Source organism: Panulirus ornatus, chromosome 37, assembly GCF_036320965.1.
Source record: "Panulirus ornatus isolate Po-2019 chromosome 37, ASM3632096v1, whole genome shotgun sequence".
NCBI classification, from domain to species: domain Eukaryota; kingdom Metazoa; phylum Arthropoda; class Malacostraca; order Decapoda; family Palinuridae; genus Panulirus; species Panulirus ornatus.
This window is the reverse complement of record NC_092260.1, coordinates 28560023-28581797: the sequence shown is the minus strand read 5'-3', so window position 1 is coordinate 28581797 and position 21775 is coordinate 28560023. Positions and strand designations below refer to the sequence as shown.

At 37.2% G+C, this 21775-nt stretch overlaps 1 protein-coding gene and 1 long non-coding RNA gene across 3 annotated transcripts in view; one reads left to right on the top strand and one right to left on the bottom strand.

Moving 5' to 3' along the window:
• The window catches only part of LOC139760664 (uncharacterized), a 70561-nt gene that overhangs the window by 10281 nt on the left and 38505 nt on the right, over nucleotides 1-21775 (bottom strand). The window lies entirely within an intron of this gene.
• Nucleotides 19670-21775, top strand: part of LOC139760662 (uncharacterized) — a 39359-nt gene continuing 37253 nt past the window's right edge. Inside the window, exon 1 of one of the 2 annotated variants that reach the window (XM_071684154.1) lies at nucleotides 19670-19719. The gene's annotated coding sequence lies outside the window, so the exon portion shown is untranslated. Of the gene's footprint in view, nucleotides 19805-21775 lie in introns of both variants that reach the window. The other variant, XM_071684153.1, reaches the window with a different exon arrangement.

The window sequence follows — 21775 nt, the reverse complement described above, 5'->3', positions numbered from 1 at the left end:
ATTGAAACCACAGCCATCTATGAACAACCAGTCCCCACAGACCTTTCCATTGTTTACCTCAGCTGCTTCATGTGCCTTGATTAAGTCCATATTGTTCCAATTCACTCTATTCTTTCACCCTCCTGCATGTTCAGGCCCCAAGCACTCAAAATTATGTTCATTCAATCCTTCCAAATGAAATTTGGTCTCCCCCTTCTCCTTTTCCCCCAGCTGCTGACACATATATCCTCCATGTCAACCTCTACTAACTAGCTCACTCTACATATCCATTCCATTTCAGCACAACCTCCTCAGCCCTCTCAATCACACTCTTCTTATTACATCTTTCATTTACAATGTTATTACTTAATCTAACCAACTTGCACCACATACTGTCCTGAAACTTTTAACTACAAACATATCCACCTCCTTCACACATTCTTACTTATAGCCCATGCCTCGCATTCATACAACATCAATGGGACTACTATACCTTCAAACATACCAAGACAATGACCTCTCCCTCCACACACTCCTTAACACTTACAGAACCTATGCCCCCTCATTTTCCTTCTGAATCACTTCCATTTTTGTGGTTCCACTTAGAATTCCAGCTATTTTACTAAAAAAAAAAGTATGAGTAGCAAAACCAATAATACTGTTACTGAGGTAAAGCACTAATCAAAACAGTATGGAAGATGTACACAAAGTGGCATATGTGATGTCAATACACAAGGAGGATCTACACTGATACAAAATCAGAACAGACCGGTTGGCTTGATGTCACATAGTTTAAATTTTTAAAAGTGATAAAAAACACATATTTGAACACTTGATCAACATCATTAAAGAAAGGCCAACATGGTTGTGTGCCATGTAAAATTACACAAACTCGCTTCTCAATTTACTGCAATATCATTAATGAAACCCTAGTGCAAGGAAAGAGGATGAATACTGTTTTTCTTGACGCTGTCATATCATCTGACAAAGTAAACCAGATAAACCAGAAAAGCAAAATTTAAGTAAATTAAGACAATGAATCATGAAGACTCTAATAGAATATTCAAAATGGTAGCAAATGGAACCATGTCTGAAGAGGAGGATGGTCTCTCAGGAGTACCTTAACAAATAATTTTAGCTTCAATACTACAATTCATTATTTGAGCAAATAATTAGTCATGGAGTGAATAGCACTATACTACAATTCATTATTTGAGCAAATAATTAGTCATGGAGTGAATAGTACTATGTCAAGAGATGCTCCAAAAATGTCCAAGGAGGGAAGATGAATGGTGAGGCACATTTGAAAGATCTAGGAATCATCATGAATTTTAATTCAAGAAGCACACTGATAAGAAAGTTACTATTAAGGCAAGTAGTAAATGGTATGATAGTCAGGCATTTCTCAAGACAGAAAACTAATGAAAATGTTTAGTATACACACTGGAAAAATTCGTATACTGCTGTATCACACAGTAACCTACCAAACATGCAGAAATAGAAAATTCAGATACATTTCACAAGCAAAGCCAAGGGAATGGAACACTTGACTATCATGAGAGGCCGAAAGAATTAAAATTCTGCAGTATACAGAGGAGTGAAAACTACATGATAATCTACAATGTTTCAGTAAGAAAGAAAATTTTGAGTCTACAATAATACTTTGGGATATACCAAAAAGAAAGCAACAAAAATATATGAGAAACCTGTAACAAAAATGGAGACTTATTAATGTACATCATAAATTAAAAACATACATGAAACAACTACAGAAACATGGAGAGAATATTATTAGATTAATACCGGATACAAAAGTGGATGAGAACATGGAATAAGTTGGGACAATGATGATAAAAGATATAAAATGTAATTTGAAGCACAAAAAGGGTGCACTTGGGTTTTGTTTTCAAGAATGTAACATACTGTCCAGGTATAGCATATGACGAGATTATATGCTCCTATGAGAAAACCTACATTACAAAAATGACATCCTCTGTCTGCTGATTTTCAGTCTTGTACTTTTTGATTCCACAAAAGGCTAGTCTCATCTGCATTACAGAACTGAATATCATTAAAGTTGGAATCCCATTCTGATGCTGAAGCACAGCCTCAAAAATATGTAGCACTTTCTACTTCTATACTATCCCTTCACAAGCTCATTCTGTTGACAATGTTGTGCCTTATCTTATATTTATGCAGCCAGCCTGTGATTGCTCAAAAAAAAACTTTGATTTCAAGCATCCTAAAGAAATAGCTGGTTACATTCTATATCTTGGTACCTACGACAGTTGCATTTGTAGCTCTTTACATATATAACACTAACACTAAGCTTTGCTAAGCTCTTCATGTCTGGATTTATCCAAATAAATCACTTTCAACACATGGTATTTGGGTCTTTCTTAAGGAGCTATGTTCTATGTTTGAGATATAATCTTTGATGCTTTGTCTAGTATTTCAAATGTTATGAATTTTGTTCATTTCCTGTGGTAATACTCTTTCATTAGTGTTATCACACTCATTCTCTGCTGTAATGGCTCAAGGATCTCCTAATTTCATAGTAAATAGAAAAGTTAAATGTTATTGCTTTTGTTTTGCAACAGATTTTACTGTCAGGGTAAAGTTTCATCATAAAATCTGAGCTCTTCTATTTGAGACATGGGAGATATTATTCAATATAGATTAAACAGTCACTAAATCAGTTGCTAGCAATCACTTGGCCTTTAAAAGCTAATCTGAGCAAAGGATCCCACAGACCACGCCACCAGCTGAGAAGTGGAAAAACTTTGCTAATACCTACTTACTGTAATACCTATTTACATCCATATTGAAGTCAGATATTTTACAATTGATTTACCCTGTGATTAGGATTTGAAGAATTGTTAGGAAGCATCTACACAATCAAAATACTGTCTAGCTATTGCCTATACCAGTTATCCTGGGTCTAGATAAATAAGGTTTTAGTATAATTAACAATGTACCCTACCAAGCTGATAAGTAAATGATATCCAACCCACGCATAGGCTGTACTTTATGTTCATGAAAAGTTTAGTGTTATCAACTTATTACAGGTTTGCTAGGCATTAGTCAAGACACAGACCCTTGTCTTTAGACAGCCTGCCCTTCATTTTGATGATAACAGACTTTATTGGGGCTAGATAGGGCAAGCTGAGATCATACTTGTTATTCTACCAACTTCTGTATCATGAAATATGCTCTCTGTTGCTTGCTGGATAATGAGGTTTCAAGACAGGCAGCTTCCGTCTATTGGCAAGTTTGACTAATTCTTGCAAAAAGTTCTAAGAGACAAATCTACTTTTCATTAGAGTGATTAGGCCATAAAACTTGACAATATGGATGGGGAAAATTTCCCAATAGTACTCTTTTCAAGTGAGTTCTGGACCATAGTTTAGAGCATTAATGATCTTGGCTTATGCTGTTTAGGCTCAAGTTAGAGTCCTTTAACATTAAAACATATTTTTGTTCATGTTTTGTAAACATTCTTGTATGACATTAGTATTCCATATCTTAATGACCACTTTCTGTAAAACCTTAGCTCACCCTGTAGCAATCCAGTCACCCTTTATCTCTACAACTGTACCAACATTTTCTAACAAATTCGTTCAATATTTCACACTTTCAATCCCTACAAGATTTACAATGCAGGTTTCACTTTACCCTATCACTTTCTAGTTTAATTCACTGATAACATCTGGTCAGTCTGCTTCAAATAGTTCTGATATACTTTTTTATCCATTTATTTATTTAATCATGGTAACCCTGTATTTCTGTATGCAACTTTACTATCCTGAATGTGTTATTCTGAAGAGTACAGTACAGTGGGTTTTTCTCTTTTTGGTATGAGTGAGTGAAGCTGCATTAGATATCATTAACATGCAAGTTTTACATGTAAGCCAAACTCTTAGATGCAGCTTGTTTTAATAATAGCTTAAATGATCCCCCTGTCAAATTCTGGCAGCCATTAATAAGCTTTTGATGGACATGAAAAAGCTTTATAATTTGTGGGATTATAAGAACAACAGTATTTTCAACTGAAGCATCATCTTTGCCTTTCTATAAAAGTGCACATGTATTTTCTTGATGTATCATAAACAAATGTTTCTCTCTCATGTCCACATAGAATGCTAAAGACACCAAATTTACTCAGACTCCCTTTACTTATTCTAATTTTATATACAGCAGTTCCTGTTTTGAGGCATGCAGGGATCCTCTTTTGAGGAGAAACAATCTATAAGCCTCAGAGTGTCCATTCCCATCATATTTCATGGCTCAGAAATGTGATTTCTAGTTCCTCATTAGATATTAAGTTAATTCTTTTTTCTTTGGAAAATTACTGACTTATCTCATGATGTATTCTTCATTGCATCCAGCTAAGGTTTCAGAATAGTGACAGTAAAGGATGCAAAGGATTTATTCCTAAGGTGGAAAGACTGATGGGCATTCCCATAACAGGTTCAAGGTAAGGCCCGTGTGAATTGCACAAGGTGCCCAAAGAACTAAAACTCTCTGCAAGAACTGAGTTACTAATTCTCTGAAGAAAATGTATTTTTATACCATACTTACTTTGAAAAAGAGTAATCTTGTTAAGGTTTTTTGTCTTGTTTGGTAATTAGTTTATCTATAGTGAAAAGTGAGGCAATAAAGTAAAACTATTGCTTTTCTGTCATAGTTATTTTCATAGACTTATGAGATAGTACAGTGCATGATCATGTTTTCAAATATGGTTCATAAGTAATGAGTCAAACATTTATGAAAAACATTAGATTTTGAATTAATGCTAAAAGCATTCCTTTTATGGTTAGTGTAATACTAGAAAACCAATGAGTTATAAAGCAATTCCATGCACTATAAAAAAATTCAAACATGTTATAATTATTGAATAATCATTATCAGAAATTGTAAATATATTCATTACTAGTTCTGTGCCAACAATATGGCAAACAGAAAAGTTGTGGAAGTACTATATATCAGAAAATATATTAATCATGGTACAGTAACTGCAATATGTTACTCTAGTCAGAATATCTTTGCTGTACTGAAGAATTAACAGAAATCTTTATCAAAAGGTACTATGGTTCACTCCTTATTAACATGCAAAAGTGAAAGTAATAACTATAATTAATGCAATCATTACAATGATTTAGGGCCATTATTGGAATAATTACCACTCTGGTTTAGTAACTGTAATGGTTAATGCTTTAAACCTATGAAGTCTGTGGTCTGATGTCATGTGACAGGAAAGACCTTTACTAAGATTTTGTTCTTTCCTGATATCAAGGTGCTCATATGTAGCTATTCTTTCTCTGAATATGTTGTAAGTAAACTTATGTATTATGTAAATGGTGCCAGTACCATACAGGCTGACAAGTAATTTTCTTACTATATTTTTTTGAGCACCAATTTGACAACAATATTAATTAAGTCTGAGGACTACACAGAAATCTCTGACAATAATAATATGAATCATTACCTGCCTTTCAAATGAGAGTGAATGCTAAGTTTCATTTCTACTTCTTAATGCTCAATTAAACTAGTTCCTTAACACACTTTTTACCCTTAATTACTGTACATAAAGTGTACAAGGTTAAGTAATACTTAGGTCTGATAACCTAAAATTAATGAAATCATCCATGAAAGATTTCAATGGTGTCCTGCATTTTTTAAATAAACAATGCTGTGATGTAAAACCATCACAGAACCATGAGGGTGAACAAAAAATATTTGCTTGTTTTCCTCACACAGATATGCCACACAAAAAAAAAAAAACATAATTTGTTTGGTTTGTGCTATTTACTGAGTAAGTTTTGGTGTGAAGAAAGTGATGCTATATGTATTATGAATTGTCTGGCATTAAAGGATATATTATAACTTGGGAGAGTGATTGCTTTTATGTCTGGGTAGGTACTGAAGGATGTATTAAGGTTGGGCGGTGATTAGTCTTTTGTATTTGAAGTGTGAAGTGTGTATATATATATATATATGGTTTACCCCAGACGCTTCACATGCCTTGATTCAATCCACTGACAGCACGTCAACCCCGGTATACCACATCGCTCCAATTCACTCTATTCCTTGCCCTCCTTTCACCCTCCTGCATGTTCAGGCCCCGATCACACAAAATCTTTTTCACTCCATCTTTCCACCTCCAATTTGGTCTCCCTCTTCTCCTCGTTCCCTCCACCTCCGACACATATATCCTCTTGGTCAATCTTTCCTCACTCATTCTCTCCATATATATATATATATTATTTATTTTTTTATTTTATTTTGCTTTGTCGCTGTCTCCCGCGTTTGCGAGGTAGCGCAAGGAAACAGATGAAAGAAATGGCCCAACCCACCCCCATACACAATGTATATACATACATGTCCACATACACAAATATACATACCTATACATCTCAATGTACACATATATATACACACACAGACACATACATATATACCCATGCACACAATTCACACTGTCTGCCTTTATTCATTCCCATTGCCACCTCGCCACACATGGAATACCATCCCCCTCCCCCCTCATGTGTGCGAGGTAGCACTAGGAAAAGACAACAAAGGCCCCATTTGTTCACACTCAGTCTCTAGCTGTCATGCAATAACGCCCGAAACCACAGCTCCCTTTCCACATCCAGGCCCCACAGAACTTTCCATGGTTTACTCCAGACGCTTCACATGCCCTGATTCAATCCACTGACAGCATGTCAACCCTGGTATACCACATCGATCCAATTCACTCTATTCCTTGCCCTCCTTTCACCCTCCTGCATGTTCAGGCCCCGATCACACAAAATCTTTTTCACTCCATCTTTCCACCTCCAATTTGGTCTCCCACTTCTCCTCGTTCCCTCCACCTCCGACACATATATCCTCTTGGTCAATCTTTCCTCACACATTCTCTCCATGTGCCCAAACCATTTCAAAACACCCTCTTCTGCTCTCTCAACCACGCTTTTTTTATTTCCACACATCTCTCTTACCCTTACGTTACTTACTCGATCAAACCACCTCACACCACACATTGTCCTCAAACACCTCATTTCCAGCACATCCATCCTCCTGCGCACAACTCTATCCATAGCCCACGCCTCGCAACCATACAACATTGTTGGAACCACCATTCCTTCAAACATACCCATTTTTGCTTTCCGAGATAATGTTCTCGACTTCCACACACACACACACACACACACACACATATATATATATATATATATATATATATATATATATATATATATATATATATATATATATATATATTATTCATTTTATATATTATACTTTGACGCTGTCTCCCGTGTTAGCAAGGTAGTGCAAGGAAACAGACGAAAGAATGGCCTAACCCACCCACACGCATGCACATATACATACCTATACATTTCAATGTATACATACATATACATACATAGACATATACATATATACACATGTACATATTCATACATGCTGCCTTCATCCATTCCCGCCGCCAACCCACCACACATAAAATATTTTTTTTTCTTTTTGCCGGTCTCCCGCGTTAGTGAGGTAGCGTAAGGAAACAGGCGAAAGAATGGCCCAACCCACCCACATACACATGTATATACATACACGTCCACACACGCAAATATACATACCTATACATCTCAATGTATACATATATATACACACACAGACATATACATATATACACTTGTACATAATTCATACTGTCTGCCTTTATTCATTCCTATCGCCACCACGCCACACATGGAATAACAACCTCCTGCCCCCTCATGTGTGCAAGGTAGCGCTAGGGAAAACAACAAAGGCCCCATTCGTTCACACTCAGTCTCTAGCTGTCATGTAATAATGCACCGAAACCACAGCTCCCTTTCCACATCCAGGCCCCACAGAACTTTCCATGGTTTACCCCAGACGCTTCACATGCCCTGGTTCATTCCACTGACAGCACGTCGACCCCGGTATACCACATCGTTCCAATTCACTCTATTCCTTGCACGCCTTTCACCCTCCTGCATGTTCAGGCCCTGATCACTCAAAATCTTTTTCACTCCATCTTTCCACCTCCAATTTATATATATATATATATATATATATATATATATATATATATATATATATATATATATATATATATATGTATATATTAAAGGAAATGATTAATTAGTCTAGATCACAAAAGAAGAGGATGTGCTGTGTGAGGTATTTTGGAGGTTCTGTCAAGTATGTAAATGATCCTCATGCCTCCCTCAAGCTTGTGATCCGCAATTACAACAGCTACTTTTGTATCTTATATTTACATTTTAAGTTCATATACAAAACTTTATGTAGACAGTTAGATGACATTAATAATTTTCATTTAATTTGCTTGACTATATATTTTCTTTCATATCATATTTACAATCTTCTATTATAGAATCTTCAATAAATATGTCATAGATAAATTTTTCTCATTTACCTATTAAAAAAATATCCATTCATAATACGATTTGCAAAATTTCATCATCGGGAAATAGACAGTAATTTTCGTATGTAATTATGTTCAGAATTACCAAAACAACTGGATCTACTGTGTTGAAAAGTATGATGAAATGTACACACAAGAGCTAATACTATAGCTCAGCACCTTTTCATACACAATGCTTAGTGTGTAGTATATTCGATTAGTATGATTCTTTGATGTGGCACAGGACATCAAAGATATTACACAGGATTATGAATTGTTTACTGTGCATCTTGAGAGGCATTTATTGTCTTCTCAGACCGATAGTACATACAGAAACATTTTTAGGCACTTTAGTAACTGTACCTCTCCATACTGAAAATCTAGCACCAACATTTGAAACATATGTAATTTGTTTTCATTTTCACAGTTTGTTGCCAACTGCTTACACTATGAACACAGTAACAAGAACTTCCTTGAAAACAACATTTATTCCTTATTAGACCTTAAAATTTTACTTAACATGAAAAACATGACCAATACTGGGATTTTACAGTTAACAAAATATGTAAAAAAAAACAGTAATAGTTCGCAGTATTTTCCCAAGCACATCATTCTTTTTAATTTTAACTAAGCAAAATACTCTAAGGACTTGAAGAAAAATATTTGGCAGTTTGTATGTTTTTAGCAACCCTACATATGATAAGGTATTGTATTCATTTTGTCTGAAGGACATCTATGTGTTACTACATAAGTGAAGAAACACAGCAAGCATCAGCACATATTTGCAGTGATTGAATTACAAAATATCATTCATTTAATTGAATTTTTTGGGCATCCTCATCATACCTCTAACGCGTTTTCCCTAAAAAAAATGAAAAAATGAAAAAGTAAGCAAATGAATTATCCCACCTTTTATGAACAAGAAAAGTCTAGGCATATAAACACTTTTTTCCGTCACAACAGAGCAGTCTGCGGTAGTATCACTCCATATTTCAAGAAAAAGTCTACGAATTTACCAACCCACATTTTACTAATAAAAAAATAAAGGTCTACGGACACCACGATCCACGTTTTACTAAAATATACACAACAACCCAAATTTTACAAACCTAGGCACTGTACTAACAGTCGCATTGCACCAAGAAAACTAAAACACGGACTGCCATATGGTAAGTTTCATTTTACGTTGGGTTTTTGCAAATACTAGATCCCGCGCACCACTGTGACCTCTTGCTATACATATATGAATAAATATATGTGTGTGTGTATATATGAGTGGATGGGCCATTCTTTGTGTTTCCTGGGACTACCTTGCTGATGCGGGAAACGGTGATTATGTATAATGTATATATATATATATATATATATATATATATATATATATATATATATATATATATATATATATTTTCACGGATTCTATGAATTATTTCAGCTTTCATTTACAAAAAAAATAATCCTCAAAGTTAAATCTGATATAGAGAAAACATTATTTACATCAATTGGAAATAAGCACAACTATAATATCTTTATCGGCATGCTTCATAGTTTAGAGAGTTGGGGAAAACTGTTGTATCTTATTTCCATTTCAGTACCGGACGGGACCACAAGCTCTTCAGGCACACTCCACTTGACCTCACCCCAGCAACGCCTTCTTGGGAGGAAGGGCTGATAGGCTGGGAAGGATAGATATGGAAGGAGGGGAAATGAAAAAAAAAAAAAAAAAAGAGGCATGATAGGATGGGAAAAAATAAAGGTGTTTTGAGAAAGCTAAAGAGTGTAGATACCTACAGTGATAGTAAAAGAATGCATTGGTGGAAACTGTGTACTCGGAGCAGCACGTAATGGTACCAGTATACACAAGCATCGCCGCGACCAGGTAACAGTAGGACTGTGCTCTAGTAATAGTATGAAATGACATCACTGTGTGCAGGTAACACTATGAACTGGTAACATTTTGCGCAGGTAACTGAACGCAATGTGACCTTTCTATACTAGTCAAAATATGCACACATAGGTAGCATTAAGAGCTGGTAACAGATGTATTGGTAGCATTATGAGCTGTTAACGGCATGCACAGATAGCAATGCGCTGGTAACAGCTATAATGGTAGCACTGTGTACTGGTAATGTCATAAACAGGCAATATTGTATGCTGTTAACAATATACACTGCCACCCCTTTGCACTGGTAACAATATCCACTGTGCGCCGGTAACAACAACGATCAGTAACACTGCGCAGGTAAAAATATCCAGTAGCAGCACTGTGCATTGGTAACAAAATCTAATGCTAGCACAGTGAGCTGGTAGCATTGAATTGTCATCATTTGGCGCTATAAACGGCATAGACAAGCAAAAAATATACTTGGACAGCAGATTGCTCCTCATGAAGAACACCTGTGCCATATTCACGACCGATAGCAGTACCCGCAGTACCCAGTGTAGCGCTAGAGACGCAAGTCGCTCCGCTATAATCAAACATGCCAATACTGTACCTCATGGCTGATCTACCCGACTCCCACCCCTCCCTACCGTGCCATCCTGCCACCCAATCTTGACGTACTTATACTAGGGGATGGAAATGCTGGGAATAGTGTACTTCACGTGGTGTTAAATGAATTCCAGGTATCTATGGTTTTACTCTGTGTGTGTGTATATATATATATATATATATATATATATATATATATATATATATATATATATATATATATATATATTTGCTTTGTCGCTGTCTCCCGCGTTAGCGAGGTAGCTCAAGGAAACAGACGAAAGAATGGCCCAACCCACCCACATACACATGTATATACATAAACGTCCTCACACGCAAATATACATACCTATACATCTCAACGTGTACATATATATATATATATACACACACAGACATATACATATATACACATGTACATAATTCATACTGTCTGCCTTTATTCATTCCCATCGCCACCCCGCCACACATGAAATACCCCCCCCCCCTTCCCCCTCATGTGTGCGGGGTAGCGCTAGGAAGACAACAAAGGCCCCATTCGTTCACACTCAGTCTCTAGGTGTCATGTAATAATGCACCGAAACCACAGCTCCCTTTCCACATCCAGGCCCCACAGAACTTTCCATGGTTTATCCTAGACGCTTCACATGCCCTGGTTCAATCCATCGACAGCATATATATATATATATATATATATATATATATATATATATATATATATATATATATATATATATATATATATATATCCCAATGTAGACTCCTTTGGAGCGAGAAGTTCTCGGAGGAGACTGTACTCCCAATGATACAGCCTCGCTAATGGCGACTTTTCACCGGCGAAATCACCTCGAACAGGCAAAGTGCTTTAACTATACAGAATCCACTTATCTTTTCAAACAGTCTCAAATGGGATGAACAGCTAACCTTGATGGAAACCGAGCTCCCTATCCAACACTCGAACGCGGGTCTATGAGAGTCATGGGTAGCAATGATAACTACTACGGCACAGATGTGTGTGTGTGTGTGTGTGTGTGTGTGTGTGTGTGTGTGTGTGTGTGTGTGTGTGTGTGTGTGAATAAGAATTAAAGGTGCGTCTGGTCCGTGGTTGTCTGTTGCCTGGCTGAGTCTTGTTGAGGGGGTTGGCGGAGCTGTTGTTTATGTTGCTCATGAAGCATTGACCACCGCCTGGTGGGGGAGGGTCGCCCCTCCTGAAATGTTCACTTGTATTGATCTTGAGGCAGTGCGGGTACAATCTGTGGCCACATCTGACACTGTTAATACTCAGCGGACCTTGATATCAAGGTGCTACATTACTAGTTTCGCTTGGTTACAAAAGCACATCTAAATGAAAACTCCTTCGTCGAGATTTTGTCATGTGACCGGCTAACTCGCATCACACACCCCATTTAAGGAATGTTTAATAACACCCGTTTTTTTTTTTAATATGCCGTTAAGCAGTTCATGTCGAACAGGTTTTAGCAACTTATAACTTCTTTTTTTCAACGATTTCCTCTCCTCTAATGCATCATCTTAGAAATCCCACATAGTGATCACAAAATTTGCTTCACAAAAGGTGAAGCTTTAGTGATGAATGTGTGTATTCCTTTTGAGCAGCTATTACATATCTACACGGAAGTCATATACGCTCAACTGTGGAGTACTGCTCGTATGTCTAGGGTGGCTCTTCAACAGTCTCTCTCCTCTTAGCCACAGTGGAATCAAAAGCCTTTAACCGAATCAATTCTCTAGACGGCACCTCTCATCAATCAACCAGTTCGGTCAGTCAGTCGTAATGTTGCCTCCATCCCTTTCTAATATGCATAATTTCGGCTACTGCTCATGTCAACTGTCTAAGTGTTCCATAGTTACTAAGGCGTAGGTCTGCAGAACGACTGGCTGTTTTTTCCAATCATTTCTGTGTAGAGACCAGTCGGACGAGGGTTAACCGTTATGATACTAATACCTCCTTTCCTCAAGCAGTGGATCTCTGGAAATTGTTTTCTTCTTTAGCCTTTCCCTCTTCTACCTTTCCACCTTAAAGAGTTAGGTCTACAGACACCTAAGATATCAAATTAATTTCTACATTCTTTTTCCCAGATTTATTTTTATTTCGTCCGAGATGTCCACGATTTGAGTGTCTTTGCCTGTCATGTCAGCCTGCATAAAAAATGAGTAGCTTTGTTATCTTAGTTATTGCATATAACAAAAAGCTTCGATAAACTTTTGCCATTACAAGGTTAACGGCTTTGTTGCCATCTGTGATAACTGAGTGAGGGAGTGATCCATTTGTTGTACTGAATGTATTCTATTCTAGTTTCTTAATCATGCTAAAGAATCTGGCTCCAGGGTCCTGTGACGTCGGGTAAGGAATATGTGGCGGGTTGGATTATACGAAATAGTACGTGAATAATCTAAAACAGCCAGTCTGGCAACCAGCGGTATCACTACAAAAGTGCAAATTGGAAGGAAACATTCAACATAGAAGTAATCTTGAAAAACAGGAAAGCTGTATCCTGCTCTGTGGTTACTGTAAGTCAGGGCGAGGTGAGGGAACTAGTTTGGAGTAATCTAGATGTTGTGCGATGTGTTAAAGGAAGGTTTTGTCGTGTGTCTGAAGTGAGATGTTTCAGTATGTGATGGATCACGTAAAGAAGTCTTAGCGTGTTAAGTAACGAAAGATTTACAGTGAAGCGAAGGAAAGAATAAGGATGTGTGCTCACTGAAGATAAAAGTTATGGAAGACTACGTAAAGGAAGCGGACGGGGGTATACGCGGTGAACACCCACCTGTTGCGATAAATGAAGATAATCCAGCAAGTATCAGCAGCTACAACCTAGCTCACATTTGTGAGTGGCGTCAACTCATGGATTTCTACCTTGGGTTTCCGTAATGTTATGTTGATGTAGCTTTGTAATGCTTAAAATCGATGACCAAAACAGCGAAATCAATAACCCTGCTGGTATCTGCCTCATCAATGGTCGTGCTTCCCCTCCATTATCACATGCTTTTTTCATAACCAGCTTTTATAACTATCTTAATTAGTAATTCCTCCATTATCGCAAGTTGTGCCAACACCATTTCTATCAATATTACTGATGCCAACAATCGGGCGCTTCATCGCGTCAGCACTATTTGTCTTGCTTTCACCGTCTTTGCTGACAATGCTTCATGTTTGCCAATACTATTTTCATCTCGACTCGCCCCTTACTCTTTAACCATACAAACGTGTCGTTGTCATATAGTTTGTCTAATCACAGTTTCTTTTCAACCATATCTTGCATTACATCACCACATTTTGATATCATCATATTCCCAATGTCATGTGGCATTGCAAACCCTGGGGTTACGGGTGATCCCAGCTCTGGGCCGGGAGAAATAATCAGTCAGTAAAGTAAATGACCAGCGCTGCTATTTGTGTTCAGACGGTACGAAAAGGAATAACTTTTTTTTTTCAATAGTGGAATATAAGATAATGAAAGGCTTCTGAACTTGAAATTAGGATGTAAAATTTCTTATAATGCTTCCCACAACCATATAATATAGATGAAATATGAAGGGAAAAACTATGAAATGTTTCAGACATATACTGTTATATGCTTAACTACAGGAATTGATGGCCCAAAAACATATATCAACCCCACTTCCGTATTCAGCATGAAAAAGTGGCTCTATCCTGAAGTGATGAAGCAAAAAGGTTTTTCGCGGAAAAATAGCAAACTATGCAAGTTATTCTGCACGGAAAAAATCATGTTCTACAATTGGAATATAGCATTATGAAAGTCTTCTATACTTGAAATCACAAAGTAAAATATTTCATGTTCCATCCTCAGACCGATGAAAAAGAAAATGCAGAAAATAACAGTGAAATATCAAACATGTAATCATAAATGCTTAATTACAAGACTTAATGGTCCTTAAACAATGTATCAGCCCTAGACACACATTCAGTATGAAAAACAGGCCATACACTTAGGTTTTGCAATAATCTATGTTCAAAAAAAAAATTTAGTGAAGAACGTTAAGGCATTATTCAGGCCAAAAACCTATTGTTTTAGATTTCGAATCTAACAATAAAACGCTTCTATACTAGAAAATAAAATGAAGTATATAATCTTTGCTCTGGCCGACAGATACTAAATATCTATGATGAGAATTATCGTAAAATATCTTAATGCAATAATCTAAATGCTTAATTACAGGACTTAATGGCCCTCAAACAACATAGTTTAAGCTTGACTCTTCTCAAGCGAACTACTACAACAGATAATGCTATGGCTGATCATTGCTTGCAGCTGGGTAATATGGGGGTGGAGAAGGTTGCGAGAAGGTCAAATATTTGGCAGGAAAGACGCTAGAGATGTGGTGGTTACTACCAACGCTAGAGCACAAACTCTTCTGCTTCAATTTACTGAGACTTCCGCTCCTTTCCACACCGTTCTACAAAAGCCTTGCAGACGTATACTTTGCTCTGCTGCCATCCCGCCTATCATGTACGCCCCATGTACACATATACCATATCACCTGCTCTTATTTCATGCCAAGAAAGATATCGTTCTTTATTTTTACATGGCACAATCATTCGTACTCATTGTACCTTCACAGTACTGAGGAATATATATATATATATATATATATATATATATATATATATATATATATATATATATATATATATATATATATCATGAGGTATCTTGATCTTACTGAATGTCAGATTTCAACTGAAAAAATAAAAAAACGCAAAATTTTGCTCTGAATATAATATTCAAGAAATTTCTAAGAATTATCTCATAAAGCCTCGATTAGCTCCTCACCAGTACCTGCCTCTGACTTTATATCTAACTTATTTAAATTCCTCCTCCTGTCCCCTCTGAAAAAAAAAGTTGCTCCTTTGTTGACCGCTACCAAGGTCATCATTTCACGCATATTTTTAAATGGTCCAGTAAAGCCTTGGCTCTCAAATGCGGATGTTTTGATCTAGCGATGGAATCAACTTGGCTGCTGACGGCTGGAGTTCGGACGGACAAACCAGCTAGCCTAGCTTAGCCAATATTTATCTTGTGGTCAACAGAGTTTACATCAAAGCTACGTACCAGCTATTCTGGTTCTCCTAATACTGATTTTGACGGTTATAACCTCATATCTTCATCTAACGTAGATATTTCTTGTATATCTGTCCCCTAACTCAAGAACTGTAGGGAAGAAACACTCATTTAAGTACCATAAACATATTCAAAACATGGTTTCCAAGTCTTTGGCGAATATTACTATATGCATCTCACTGGTTGGTACAGCCCATTTGTCTTCATTTGATATAGGTACGGTGCTCTCACAAGAGCTAGCACTATGGAGCTCGAATAAGAAACATACCTACAGGCCTGAACTTCAGTAAAAAAAAAAAAGGGGGGGGGGGGGTGATCTCCCATTGCGTCTCTAAGGCTCTCGGTACAAACGTTGTAGAGGAGTTTGAAATCGAAATGGTAACTTCATTTCTTTCTTTTTAATGGCTTTAATGAGACATGTTCTGTTTCGTTACATTAAATTGTTTTTCTCAGCATGACATCAAAAGATAAGCCGTGTGTACCACAAACTAATCGAGCGTATCCTTCAGGGGCATCCGAGTTCTTAAGCGATGGTAAATACTGGACCTACGCCACAGAGAATTAGTCACCCTCTTTGTCGCTGAGTACAGAAATTAGGGATCTTTTTCTTGTGCCCACTCTATATATAGGTAGGGACTCGGCGAGTAGAGAGAAAAAAAAAAAAAGACCAAGGGAAGTGAGCCATGTTGACATGAAAATGTTCATTAAGAGTGGAAAGCACCAACTGAATCAATGTTTCAAGTAAACCCTTCAATAGGCTTGGTCCGTTCAGTTATTTCCTGAGCGTTAAACAGTGATTTGGTATATGAATACACACACACACACACACACACACACAGCCTCCCAAAACAGTTCCATCTCAATATGCTCGGCACTCAAATCTTTGCAATAACACTAAACCCTTCCCATCTAAACCACTCCATAACTGACCACCAACTCCAACAGAGAAATAAAAAAAAACCCTCACCCCTGCTTCACACTCCAGCAGCCTATACTCACAGATCCCCACCCCTAACACAAAACATATACACACTGAAATGAGCCGACAAGTATTAACTGTTCTTGCAACTCGTCTGTGTCACCCCACCACAATGTCATACACCTATTTGAAACCACACTCCACCATATATATAAACATTTACATCTCGTCTGTGCCCGCGACAACGTCCATCCACCCAACATTACAAACAGCGATTTAACATTAACATATCTGACGACCCTTCATGGCATGATGTAACTTATACAACAGGGACACTGAACACTTACTGCTCAGTTGCTTCACACTTTCCTTACAGGTACACAGAAATATACAAGATATATTCAAGGCTCTTAAATTCCTCACTCGATTTGATGGTGTCGAAATTGAGCATTTGTTTGAGAGAGGAATGAACAGATGAAATACAGAGCATAACGGGAATCGAAACAAAAATAATCAACAAGCACAAATTAGTACTTCTACAATTTAGCAGAATAATGGACAAAGAATAAATCAGGCTAGTGTAGAGAGAGGCGAAGGGATGGAGCCCCATATGCAGACTTCTCGTGAAATCACTAGTTTGTAATTACATTAATAAACTTAGTCATGATTGTCAAAATGAATTCACCATATCATGTCATCAGTATCCCAAGGTAATCAAGCACCACCTTCAGCTTCATTACTTCTGTCTGGATACTTTTAGCTATTTACAAAAGATGAAAATGAAGTAACGTTATCTTAAAATATCTATCGTTAAATGAATGAAGACAAACTTGTATTACAGTAAATTCTACCTGCTCTAAGTATCATTTCCTGCATTCTGAGCAAAAAGCGAATGCTAAGTCTTTCAAAATAACCTGGCATCGGGCCACCACCACCACACAGTATCATAAGATTCAGAACGCACCGAAAAAGCTAGGCTTAGCGTGTTGGCTTGACTATCACATTAAGGAGGTAGTCCCCACCTGCTTCCACTAAAAACGCTTGTATTGAGAATTAAGTCTAGCAAAACATCTCCCCTGAAGAAAATAGAACGGTCGAAAAAAAAATGAACACAGAAAAATAGGAATAATATGGAACTTGAAACTGTAAGATTGATCAGCCAAAGGACTGATATGAAGGGCAACGTGAAGCCGACGGGAACTATCTCTTTAGTGCGGAAAACAAATAACTTCCACAATAGTGCTTCATGGGTGACGAAGGTCAACCCACGCACTGCCCTTGTGGTGGCCAATATATGGAAGGAGGATATTACTGATGCGGCTGATAAATAAGGGAATGATGCTTCTACAGCGGTGGTTGATACATAGGAGGATGATAATTCTAGTCTCGCATTCCCTACTTATGCAGGTCAAATGTCCCTTAAAACACACACACACACACACACACACACACACACATATATATATATATATATATATATATATATATATATATATATATATATATATATATATAATTGAATACATCATATTCAGCTATCAATCTTATTTTCTCTAATTTTCTCAGTATCTTTCTACCAACAGGTGGGTGCTGAAATACCAGTTGTCCATAGTCCATCATTTAACATTCAAGTTTTCGCCTCCACAGAGGCATCATCTGGAATCTACAAAATGAGGAAAATACTGCGTCACAAAACTTGGATAAGAAAAGTAAAACGCAAAATATAAAAGCACTCGGAAAAACACAACACAGCCCATAAAAGTAAGGGTAACGCTGACTTTCTCACGAATCAGTCATGGTTAATTCAAAAATTATATATATATATATATATATATATATATATATATATATATATATATATATATATATATATATATATATATATATATATATATATATGCCAACGGTCAACAGTAAAAAATGTCTTGTCTTTGTTATCCTGGATGGTCAAGGTCCAGACGACAGGTAGCCCCCCGGGCGGCACACATCACGAGCCACATCCCAGGCCGCCCTAAACACGTTATCAAGGGCATTTCCGAACCCCTGGGTTCTTAAGGAACAAGTCCCACGCTTACACACTTTCTGTTTCACACAATCCTTTCTCGTGAAAGCTGTTGAAATTGGCTTGTTATCATACACTGATATGTAGCGACAGTGACAAGCAAAGGGAATGTATCATGTATTGAAATTGGGGAAACTCAGCTGTGCACATTCTCATTTTTAAGTGTCTCGTTTCCCAGATATCTTCACTTTTCTCTGTACTATAGAAGTTAGTTTACCAATATTTTCCATGAATCCTCACCTTTCGGTACGCAAGTTAATTTATATGACTGTTTACAGGAAAATAAAAACAACTTTCATTCATTCCCTTATACTAAAGCGAAGGTACATGAAATGTTCCCACAAACACATTAACATTTTTGAAAAGTGTGTGCGGGATGGGATGCTCGGGTCGGAGCCTCTGCCGCCGCTCATTGGCCAGCCGGGTCACATGACCACCGCCTCTATTCTTGCCACACTCCACTTACCTCTTGACTCCACTACAAATTATACTTCCGCTTTTCATATATTCTAATATAAAACATTGATTCCCCCTGATTCAGTTCATGTAATTCATTACATATAGACAATATGATATAGTTTAAGTTCTCTAGTGAAATGATACAAGCCACGTCATTGTCCTTGGCGTGAGCGGGAACTTTAAGAGGAGCAGTATCAGACTTTTCATCCGGCCCGAATGAACGTTATCACTCCGGGCCGGGACACCGTAGCGTCGGTACGTACAGTGGTTTTGCTGCTTTGGTGTTCATTAATTATCTCTGTTGTGTTAATCCTTTGGACCCGCCAATTACTCTGATCAGGTAAGCGAGGACAGTTGTTCGTGCGTGCTTTCGCTGATTTTATTCTCGGCTTGGTCGTGTACAGCAAGGTTGAACGAATCTGAACAGTGTTCGTGTTTTAAGTTGGTACTTTACAAGAACAAGCAACCACACCTTAGACTCGACGTCTCAAGTACATATCAATTCACCTGTAAGCAGATGATTAGGTATGTGTGGTTCATATACCCGCAATTCTTCGGTGTGGTAAAAGTTAATTTTGCATTGTGGTTTAAATAAGTAGCAATATTGGAAAATCTTAAAGGTACATTTGATATGTTTGTGTAAACATGGGTTACTTAGTAATGATGTGGGATTGCAATATGTCAAAATTTACCGTGTTTGACTCAGTATGTGACCTTATCGTGATTATTGTGATCTTATATTAACCATTACGATACTGCTGAAATGTCTTATTGATTTATTTGGTAGAACCAATGCGGTGTTGCGAGATAGTGACCTCGCTTCGTATGACTCCTGTCACCTTAAATGAGCTCTTACCTGGATATGAGCTGATCAGTGAGCCCTTACGTGCATACATACCAGTTAATGAGAATTGAGGATACGGACAGTTTATTGAGCTGTCACGTGCATATGGATACGTTTGTGAGCTCTTACGTGAGTGCTGACAAATTAGAGCTGTTACACGGATACGGACACGTTAGAGCTCTTACGTGATTATGGACGTTAATAATCTCACGTTTATAGAGAGAAGTTAATAAGCATTTGTGTAGATACGTTTAAGTTAATGAGCTCTTACATCGGTAAGGGAAAGTGAATGAACCCTTATGTGGACAAGGGGAGGCTACTGAGTTCTTACGTAGATAAGGACAAGTTAATGAACTCTTATGTGGATACAGACAAGCCAATACATTAAGCTCTCAAGATGATAAAGACATGTTAATGAGCACTTCCATGGAGATGAAGTTATTGAGTTGCTAATGAGTAATGAAAAAAGGCCACTTTTTTAACATACAGTGGCATATTCATTGTGAGGGTATGCATCTGCGTGGCGCAGTTTATCTTATTAAAGCAATGCTTTCTGCTTTATTGGTCGTATCAAAAAAGGATTACTTGAATTTATGAGTCAGAATTAAGCCAAAATGAGTCAGACCGTGCACATGACGTAACTTCTTTTAACATTCATGTTGACGCACATAACTTTTATCACATTAGTTTTTCTAAATAGTTAATGATGTTCAGATTGATTAAAACAAACTCAGGCGAGGTTAAGGACTTATTTCTAATGTTACCCACAGACTTAACTTTTGTTTAGGATGCTGGCAAACGCGCCCACACCGGATTGTGTAATTCAAACTCCAGTCTGGAACGTCATTAGTCCCTAAAAATTACCCATAAGTTAGGTATAAATCTGCAATGTACCTTTTTTTTCGTACAGCCCTTAACTTAGTCTTATATCTATCTCAACCAATAACAACAGTTAAATACTAAATCGACAGGAAAAAAAGATTTTCCAGTTGAACAAAAGGTTTTATGGCTCCCATGTGTCAACCTTCCGGTGTGGTCGTGTATTCCCCATGAGCATCAGTGAAAAACTCACCGTGGGATTTTTCACTGACGGACGAGAAAAAAAGAAAAGAAAATAACATATATATCTCCGAACTGCGGCTGGTTTCCATGGTTCTGATGGATGAGGCTTTTCATATTTCTGTTAATGTAATATTTAGAGGTTACGGAGTGGATGACTTCATAACTCCTAAGGTTAGACTATTATAAACCACGTTATATATATATATATATATATATATATATATATATATATATATATATATATATATATATATATATTCTTTTCTTTCAAACTATTCGCCATTTCCCGCATTAGCGAGGTAGCGTTAAGAACAGAGGACTGGGCCTTGGAGGGAATATCCTCACCTGGCCCCCTTCTCTGTTCCTTGTTTTGGAAAAAAAAAAAAAAAAAAAAAAAAAAAAAAA